Genomic DNA, 8,135 nt, shown 5'->3' on the forward strand with positions numbered 1-8,135 from the left:
GTAAATCCTGTAGAAATCGCTTGGATTTATGAAAAGTTATGGAAAGTTTAATCCACTTGCACTGTTTCATGCACTAATTTATGTTTACCGTACCGTACATGTTTGATGACAAACAGGTATATTCACAAGTGACAGTTTTTCATATGGTTCTAAATAAAAATATTGCGAGTAAAGCAATATTGTTTATACAACCAATTTGTTTGAGTTCAGTCTTTGAGTTTGTAAAATAAACGCTTAACACTGTCCACTGATAAAGCCTTACTGCTCACCCACAGGGAGGAGGATTAGAATCACTAATATGGTAAGTTCAAAATACATTCTCGGAATGGCTATGTAGGACTGCGTTGGACTGCGCTGGAAGTGGGGGTAGTCTTATACGGCAAGTATAGCACGAAACCTAAATTTTATCAAGCAAAGTAGGGGGTCGTCTTATACGCCGGGTCGTCTTATACGCCGGAAAATACGGTAACATTCTCTTCCCAGTCAATGCAAGAGGTTCCAGGGAACTACCCTACCATGGAGGCAACAGAGGTAGTGTTCTTTCCCCTCCTTTCCAGGTGAGTGTGCAGTCATCTTCCCTTGAAGGTTTAGAGAGATGGATCAGCCTATTGTTTAACTCTTGGTGTACCCAAACTTGGACACCTAGGTTCAACAACAGTGGTAGCTAGCAGTAACAAAATATGGTGTGGCATGATGGTGCACAATTCACCATAAACACAACGGTGGCTCCTGCCCAGTGCAGCACTTCTCTGCCGGTGATGCTCGTGTCCAAGAGCAGGAAAGGGAAGGACTTTCTTCCTGCTCTTGGACCGTGAATCCAACCAATCCAGGAGCTGTTCTCATGCTGATTTCAGCATGGGAGCAGCTCCAGAATTGTCTGGAGCAGGCTAACCCAGTGTTCATTTTGAGGCTGGGGGTCTGTAACAGCAATCTCCAGGCTGTTTCTCAGCACTTGTCCACACTTCACATGTCACACTGGCTGTGGCAAGACAGCCTGTCAATCCGACATGGGCACTGGCAGTGTCAGCAGTCATCCTGTAATCGCAGGATTCAGCCCCGCCCCCACCCTCGCCTGTACACAGCTGTGCTTGCAGCAGGCCGAGTGATGCTTCTCTGCCCTTTAGGCAGTCTTGGGTTAGCATATAGAGTTTTACACAACCCTGGTGCAACCTCTCTGCCCAGACTGATTACCTTCTCACAAGAGAAAGATAGGACTGTAGATCAAGAAATCCAATCTCATCTCTAAAAATAGCGTAATGAGCAACATTTATTTGATGGTTGAAAAGGTGGGGGAAATCATTGAGTGATCAGTCATTGATACTTCAGTGCCTGGGTCTTTTGCGAACATTTCAAAATGAAAGGGATCATTCTATTGAGAGAACTTTAAGAGAATGAGTTTGGTTGTGCTGGACCTGAAAAATGGCTACCTTCAGTCTCACACTTTCTACCTCACCGGTGCCTCTTTCATTTTCAATGTTGGTGCAGAACCTTCCTTTTAAACTAGTCTATGCCCCTTGGCCCTTCACTAATCTTTGGTATCCAATGGTGGAGTTCTTGCAGGAAAAAGGAGTTTGTCTGCTAATGTATAATGACAATTGCTCCGCATATCACAAGCTAACGTGCGTCTGTTCCAATAGCTGGTTCTGACCACCAATTTTCTACATAGCCTAGATTTTGTGATATGTGGACATAAGTCACATTTGGTCCCATCCACTTTGATCTACAGATCAGATAGCTTTAATCTCAGCAACACAGTCCAGATCACAAAATCAAGACAATCAAAAAGGAGCTTTGCTGTCTGTGATGAACTGTCTATCACTTAAAATGATTGCCAGACTGGCGGGTCTCCTGACATCCATCATCAAAGTGATACTTCCAGGCCCCCTGCATTATTAGGCCTTTCAATGACTGAAACTTCTGCACTTACGCATGGCTTGAACTCTATTGGTGGCTCTGCCATATGACAGAGCCATCTCCGGCCTAACTCCGGATGTTGCAATGTAGTCAGATGCCAGCCAGTTGAGCTTGGCAGCCTCATGTGGCAAGCTGATAACAGGCAGCAGATAGTCAAGAGAAGAGCAGCTTCCCTACATCAATTGCTTGGAACTCTTGTTCGGTTCTTTTGCCATTTGCTAAGTGACTCTGAAGCAATCTCACTGTTGCAATCTCCTCCACATGGATGATGATTAAACAGATGCTTTTGGCATTAATGTGTGTGTCACAATCTTTCAGTGGTTGTGATTCACTTTCCAATCAGAGATAACTGGGTAACCAGTGGGAGCAGGTTCTCAGCAGCTCCCTCTTGCTGCCTGTTAGTGCCTCCTTCCTTCGGTGTGCCTCTTCCCACCGGATTCTGGTAGGCTGCACCTGCCCTGGGCAGGTGAGTCCCTGGTAGCCAGCCTGCTCTTAGTTTATTTTAGTTTTGGTCAGCCCTTTTTAAGTATCTAGCATCTAGTCCTTTGCCGCCTTTCTTTGCTCTGTCGCCATTTTACCGCATCCCACCTCCCCAGCACCCACCTAACGGAGGAGGCAGCGTGACCTAATTGGGCAGGTTCTGACCAGCTCCCCCTTGCTGCCTGTCAGTTGCTTCATTCCTTCCTTCCAAGTGCCTCCTCCCGCCGGACACTGTTAGGCTGATCCTGCCCTGTGCAGGTGAGTCATCGCTTGCCAGCCTTGTCAGCCTGCTCTTAGTTTGGGTTTTGTTCAGCCCTTTTTAGATTCCATTATCTAGTCCTTTGCTGACTTTCCTTGCCCCTCGCTCACCATTTTTCTGCTTCCTGCCGCCCACCGCCCCAGCGTTCCTCCCACGACCTACTTAATGGAGGCAGGAGCACAGCCACATTGAGCAGGTCCTCACCTTGTACTCCTTGCTGCCTGTCAGTTGACTCCTCCGTCAGGACTCTGCTAGGCTGCTCCTGAACTGTGCGGGTGAGTCTAACAAGCCTTGTCAGCCTGCCTTGTCAGCCTGCGGGTGAGTCGAACAAGCCTTGTCAGCCTGCTCTTAGTTTATTTGAGTTTTGTTCATCCCTTTTTTAGGTTCCAGCATCAAGTCCGTTGCTGTCTTTCCTTGGCGACTGGGTCCCCATTTTCCTACTTCCCCCACCCGCTTCCCACTGCCTGTCTCCCCAGCACCCCTCCCAGGACCTATTTCATGGAGGCCACAGCGCGGACGCCTGCCGCTGGTATGCCAAAGGCAAAAATGTCTGCACTCGTCCACGCCAGAGCCAGGAACCCTGGACCCCCAGGCACTCACAGGTGTTCCACCGCAGATCTCTGAGCCCTGGACCCCGTAACAACTGCTGCCTCACATCGTCTCACTCTACAGCAGGACCGTTCACCTGCCACTGCTGTCTCTTACCTGCATTGTAGGACCTTCCGCCCTCGCAGACAGCTGTATAACTCCCACTCTGCCGACCTAGACCACCCCAGAGCCACTCCAACGCCTCCTGACCAACGCCAGATCTCTCTGCAAACACCCCACCAAAGTGTGGAACACCATCTGCACCCTTGCCCCTGACATGACTTTCATCGCAGAGACTGGATCAACCCCTTCTCCTGCCCGACATTGCTACTACAACATCCTACAGCTATAAAATTACACTTCGGCCACACTAACCAGCTTGGAGGGGCATCGCCATCATCCACAAAGAAACAATTTGCTGCACCACCACCAAAGATGACACCACACTGGACATGGAACACCTTCATTTTCAAGTCCACACAGATGAAAAAAACAACAATCAAAGGGACTCTCACCTACAGACCCCCCGGACCACGAACCGGCATCGACTAAGCCATCACAGACTTCATCACTCCACATGCCATTGAATCCAAGCACCACATCTTCCTCGAATACCTCAACTTCCAACTGGACGACCCCACAGACACTAACGCCATCAACCTCCTGAAACAAATGGATCTCACCCAGCTTGCTACAGAACCCACACACAAAGCAGGACACACAATGGAACCTATCTTCGCATCCAGCAACAGAGTCTAATACCACAGAACAAACATGGGCCGACCACTCCATTATCCATTTCACCATCGCAGGATCACCACGAACCACCACCAATCCCCCACCACCTCCTTTCCCAGCTGGAGCAGAGTGACACACACACAATGGATGGACACCTCAACACCACCAAGCCCAATGCGGCAACCAACCTGGAACAAGCAGTCCAGAACTTCAACACCGGGATCACCAACGTGGCCGAACGAGTCGCCCCCATCAAACCAGCCAAAACCCGCAGATCCACCAAACAAGCCAGCTGGTACACACCAGAAACCCAGTACAATGAAACACAGCTGCAAACAACTGTAGAGAAGGTGGCGCACCAGCAGAGACGACACAGACTGAGCCACCTTCAAGTAAGCCCTCAATGAATACCACCACCAATGACTCAAAAAAACAAAAAAGGATGCCCTTGCAGACCATATCGAAGCATGTGCCAACCACACCAAGGACCTCCTCACCATCGTCGGAGAGTTCTCCTGAGCAACAGCCACCAAGAACACAATCTCTCCTTCCACAGGTACTCTGCAACGCCATAGCAAACCACTTCCACATCAAGATATCCACCATCTAAAGGAACTTCGAGCCCCAACCCACCGACCTCCTCCTCACTCCAATGGAAGCCGACCACGACCAGCATTTCCCCGCATGGGAACATCTCACCACACCAAACATCACTGCCATCATGAACTCCAGACTGTTGGGAGCCCCCATGAACCCCTGCCCCCACGCGTCTTCAACCTAGGAAGCAACTAGATCAGCCACCTACTCACCACTATTCTCAATGCATCGATTGCCACAGCCACCTTTCCAGGTGCATGGAAACACGGAGAAGTCAGACCGCTCCTCAAGACACTTTCCTCAAACTTGTGCAAACTCCAGAACTTCCAGCCGATCTTGCTGCTACCTTTCTCTGCCAAAGTCCTGGAGAAGGCCATCAACAGTCAGCTTACCTAACACCTGGAGAGAACAGCCTGCTAGACGCCTCCCAATCTGGTTTCTGTGCCAACCACAGCATCAAGACCACCCTCATCACCACCACGGACAGACAATTGACTGCCCTGATCTCCTTGGCCTCTCTACAGCCTTCGACACCGTTTCACACCACCACTCAGATGGATTGCATTATTCCTCACGGGACGAACGTAGAGAATCCAACTTCCCCCTCATCACCTCAGAACCCATGAGCATCATCTGCAAAGTTTCTCTAGGTTCATCCCTCACCACCACCCTCTTCAATACATACATGACGCCTCTAGCTGACATCGTCAGAGCCCACAATCTCAACATCATATCCTATGCCAACGATACCCAGCTTGCTTGCACTCAGAAGACCCTACCACCACTAAGACCAACTCTCACAACTGCATGAAGAATGTTGCAGACTGGAAGAAGGACAGCTGTTTGAAACTCAACACTGTACACCTGGGGGTCACAGAAAAGGGTGGATCACAAAACCAATGCAACACAAAAGACACCAGTGAGTAAGTTCCGATAGTGAAATGCAGGCCAAGCTAAGGCTCAAGAGCAAATGGAGAAATAGTTCCCATCAGAAGCCACACTGTACCGCCCTTTTTCTCATCATCTGGGTTCTCCTTACCCAGGAGACTGAACGGCCGGTCAGATGTTACCGTAACCGATATGTGTGAGATAAGGGTGGTGTATAAAGTACAAAGAATTAAAGTGGCTACTGTAAAGGCAGTGTTGTGGTGGTAAGAGTGTTAAGTGAGGGAAAAATATAAAATTAGGTGATCGGGTGGACGAACAACATTTATTAGTGTCTCCCAATCCCTAAATTTTAAAAAGCAAGTGTAAGTGCGGGTTTCAAATAATCACCGTACTACATGGTGGTCGACATGTTTCTGCATTTTGTTGAACATAGTTTCAAATGCATTCTTCAGGACCAAAAATATAAAAACACTGCTACTTAGATTAAGGAATTAAGAACAATATCACCTGATCTTCAGGTACATACTCAACCGAATACTGTTGCATCGCACGATATTGGATCCACACAAAAAGACAAACAAAATACAAAAAAGAACATGAATGTGTCATATTCCCATGATTAATATACTGTGACGAAAGGACATTCACATGTATAAAGACAAACATTGCCAATTAGCAGACTCACCCAAATTTGATGGTTGAGAGGCTTCACCCCACCTGGCCACAGCGCAGGTTTGAGGAGCACCGCTCTACAAAGAATTCATAAGTAACATCTTTAGAGCAATATATCAAAAGTCTAAAATGAGTTCACAAGGTGGCGAAAAGCTTGGTATGTCCTTCATACGCCACATTAAAAATGTGGAGCATCCCACTAATACTCGACTCCATCAATCCAAAAATGGCAGGCCAAGTCAAGGATAGCATGGTCATAGAGAAATTAATCGTTTTATGAACTACGCTTGTCAGCGTGTATGTTCACTTGTCAATAAAGAATACCCCACAAGTGTCAGCCTGACCGACTTTAGGCCACATGCTTTCAGTACAAATGCTTAGCATTGGGGACTTCAGGCAGCCAAAATGTAGTGCACTGATCGTGCGCTAGTTCTGGCGCGATCGATATCTATCATTATTACAGGTGTTGATGTATTTATTGTAATATCCGGGTGAGAGTACCCGTCTGACTAATTATTTGTAGACAACGCGCTCGGCGTTTTTGAGAGCCGGCAGGGAGTGCTGGAGCGCGATAGCTAAACCAGCGCGTTTGAGCGCTGATCTTCATGGTAGCGCGATCGTTATCTAGCAGCGCTGTTTCAATCAGGCTTCGCGCTCAGAATGGACTAGCGCTCGCTTACCTAACCGTCGATGTCTCCTGGCAGTCAGCTGTACTGCTTGGGGGGGCACCGACGTCTCTCTAGACAGGACTGATATGCACTTCCTCGTTGTGCATGGTGTAATGGCAGTCACATGATTTGGTCACATGATCGCGGGAATGCTGGGAGTTGTAGTCCCAACCGGAATTAGTATGTAATATAGACTATCAATGAGACAAATATATGCACAAGTGTATGTCTAGGGAATTCAAAAGAGTAATCTATAGCCAGAGGGCGCTTAGAGACAGAGCAAGAGAACTAGCGAAAACCCGTGTAGTTAATTAATTTGAACTTCGTGTATTGTATTGCAAGTTCATAGGGACATCCAGGGAATAGGTTCATTGAGTCCCTCTTTATCACTGTTAAGACGGTATACCCACTTCTGTTCTATTTTGAACAGAAACCGGCTGATGTCAGTGCAAGACAGGGGTATTTGTGGTTGTTCAAGAACAGTCCAACAGAAATCTTCCGGGCCATGTCCCTTTTCCAAAAAATGTGCGGTGAGACGGGTGGCTTGTTTTTTACACCGCACCGTGCTTTTGTGTTCCTGTAACCTTGTCCTGATTTTGCGGGTCGTCATACCGACGTATCGCAAGGGGCATGGGCAGGTTATCAAGTATATTAGATTACTGCTGTTGCAGTTGGTGAATCTCTTCTGTGTCCAAGGGCGATTAGTCCCAATGTCGACCTCGGTGGATTTTCTGGTTTGGGGACAAACACTGCACGCCCCGCAAGGATGGTGTCCAGAAACTGGAGGTAAGTCCCACAACGTGCCAACTTGCCTGGGTTCTTTGTTGCGTGGGCGCGTGTGGACCAATTGATCTTTTAGATTTTGTCCTCTTTTGAAGGCAAAAATGGGTGGAGCGATGTCATCATTTCCAGTTTTCAGGATAGACCAATGCTTCTTTATGATTTTCTGTACCTGGTTTGAGCGTGTATTAAATGTATTCACAAAGGCAATGCGGTTTGTCTTCTCCTTTGGTGGCTGTATTTCCAATAGGGACTCTCTATTATTGTTGGACGCCCTCTTTTTTGATTTCCGAATGATCTTTCTCGGGTAATCCTTTTCACTCAGTTGGGTTTCCAGGTTCTTAGAGTGAATTTCAAAGGCTTCTTTGCTGGAGCAGTTCCTTTGTACCCTTAGAAATTGGCCAAAGGGCAGATTGTCCCTCAGGGCTCGCGGATGACAACTGTCATACCTTAGTAGTGCATTTCTAGCCATGGGCTTCCGATAGAGTTCTGATTCAATGCCATTGATGGTCGCATGTAGCCTCAGGTCCAGAAAGGCTAATGAAGTTCTA

Source organism: Lissotriton vulgaris, unplaced genomic scaffold (genome assembly GCF_964263255.1).
Source record: "Lissotriton vulgaris unplaced genomic scaffold, aLisVul1.2 SCAFFOLD_2294, whole genome shotgun sequence".
NCBI lineage: Eukaryota > Metazoa > Chordata > Amphibia > Caudata > Salamandridae > Lissotriton > Lissotriton vulgaris.